Here is a 2,572-nt window from a genome sequence, read left to right as displayed (position 1 = left end):
CTTATTTTTTCATAGTCGCACGCAGTAGTTTTCAGCAGTTTTAGTTTTCATGCACTACTTCTCCATAGGTTCATGCAGGGCTGCGCAATGTGCGCATCTGCTTGCATGCTAAGATTTTTTTCTTGCGCTACCCCATCTCCACCTTATTTTTAAGTGCTTTCAAGGACCTATATTTGTGTTCAAGTACTTTCCGGGCCTTGAATCCATGTGTTTGATATTCAAGTACTTTCAAGAAGTGTGGGAACCCTGCAGAAACCCAACGTCAAACTCCTATGTCTGACAGATGTTACATTTTGGTTGAAATTTTAGATGACGTTGGAACTAGGGCTGCGTGATATATCGCATGCAATATACTTGCGCATTTTGTCATTAAAGCTGGTTCTGTAATCAGCAGTAAATCTCCATCACGTGTGTGCTTTCAGATAGAGCAGCGTCAATATACAGAGCTGTAATTCACCGACAAACTGCGCAAAAAACCACACAGACGGTATCATCAATATTATACGTCGATATTATCAAATCACACTGCGACAATAAAGTTGCTTGCGTAGCTTCTCAGTGAACTATGGTGAAATCTGAAAGCACGTGTAAATACCAAATTTAATAAGATGTTTTTACTTAAAACTCACTTCATAACTTCAGTCGAGTGATTCAAATAATTCCTTCTGTGAGATGATGTGGCCTTTTACACAAAATGAGGCACGCAAAATATTTTATAGCATTCTAAGCAGTAATACAAGCAATGTCGAATAACACTGCATTATTATATACTGTATTATAATGAAAATTATAATAAGTCGTCAGATAAACCATATAATTTCATAGTTGTGTGTTTATTAGTCACGTTACATCAGTGAAAGCGGTTATGTCTTGTGTTTGTTCAGCTGCAGCGATCGTTATTTCCTGGATTCTTCTTTGGGGCATATATGGAGTTTTCGCGCGAGAGCGCCCTCTGACCTTCAGATGGTCATTTACTACTGATCACAGAACCATGTATCACTGACAAGATGCGCACATGAATATCGCAGCTTTTCTTAATATCGATTGCGATATTGTCGCGATTTATCGTGCAGCCCTAGTTGGAACCCAACGTCAGATTGACCTCAATCTCCAGCGTTAGACAGACATTACGTTTTGGTTGAAAATATAAATCTGTGTAACGTGGGGTTTTGGGGTTTGTTTCATGTTCTTGTTTTCATGTCATTTGTTTTATAATTTGATTCATGCTGTTAGTGTCTTTCTTCCCTTGTCCTCTTGTATTCCTGCTATTGGTTCCTCTGTTCAATGTGTCATGTTCTGATTGGTTGTTCAAGTCATGAGTCTCGTTTCTCATTGGCTGGATTGTGTCATGTGACCCTGATTGTTTGGTACATATAGCCCTCACATAGCCATTGTCTATTGATGTTGTAACCTGCTGCTATGTCAAGCACTGTTTGCAAACCTCCTCCACTACACTTGATAAAAGATAGTTAACTATCTTCAACTTGTCTATGACAATGTAAAGTGGCAGATGTAATAAGACATGATGCTGCTAACTTACTTCTCCATGACCCTCTTGACATTGTCCTTCAAGTGAACCCCTCCAACACTGCACAAGCTATTAATCTGAAAGCAGCTGCATTATAGTTCAACCACAAAAAAGTTAATATTGTTTACTATGTCTCAAAACGGCACTTTATAAAAATTGTTATGCAGATATGAATAGATATAATCTTACCAGTCTCTGCTTTTCCTCCAAACAGTTGAGAGATTTATCAAGTATGCCAAGTTTCTCAAAGGTTGAGGCCTGGGCAGGAATCCTTGAGTCAGTATGTATTTCTGTTGTCCCAAAACTTTTCTTTAAAGTGCGGATGTCTTTTCGAATTTCAATGAGCATCTCCATTACTTTTCTCTGGAATTCTAAGGCACAGAAACCAATGACGATTCTAAAAAAAGAAACATTATCAAGGCACAATTTCACCACTTCAAAAACAACTATCTTCAGATTGAGTTCACCTTTTCTCTTTTAAATCTGAAATGCAATCATTATCTGGATGTTATAATATCACGTAAGTGTCTGTGCCGATGGCCTAGTGAGGCTAGTTTACTACGATAATTTTATTCCATACATAATGAACAAATGTGAGCATTCAACAGACAAGCCTGCTGACAACACATCACATAACACCACCTGTGTTATGTGATGTTATGTGGTGATTTGGTCCTGGAGACCACTGGATGCGCTTTTTTCAAATGATTGATCATGGTGCTTGTTGTTGTATTATATTTTAAAACACAATATTTGCAACATATGAATTAACAATTATAATAACTCCTTACATTTTATATAGTGCTTTTCTGGGCACTCAAAGCGCTTTACATAGAAGGGGGAAATCTCCTCAACCACCGCAAGTGCGCAGCATCCACCTCGATGATGCGATGGCAGCCATATTGTGCCAGAATGCCCACCACACAAGAGGGTATACTTAAGAATTTTTTATTTAGGAACATTAATTTCTCAGCTGTTTTAGGGATTTTCTTCTTCTTCTTTGCTTCTTCTCCCTATACAGGTGAGGATATATAACTTTCTGTC

The sequence above is a fragment of the Labeo rohita genome, unplaced genomic scaffold (assembly GCF_022985175.1).
Source record: "Labeo rohita strain BAU-BD-2019 unplaced genomic scaffold, IGBB_LRoh.1.0 scaffold_30, whole genome shotgun sequence".
Taxonomy (NCBI): Eukaryota; Metazoa; Chordata; class Actinopteri; order Cypriniformes; family Cyprinidae; genus Labeo; species Labeo rohita.
Note: the sequence above shows the minus strand (reverse complement) of the source record.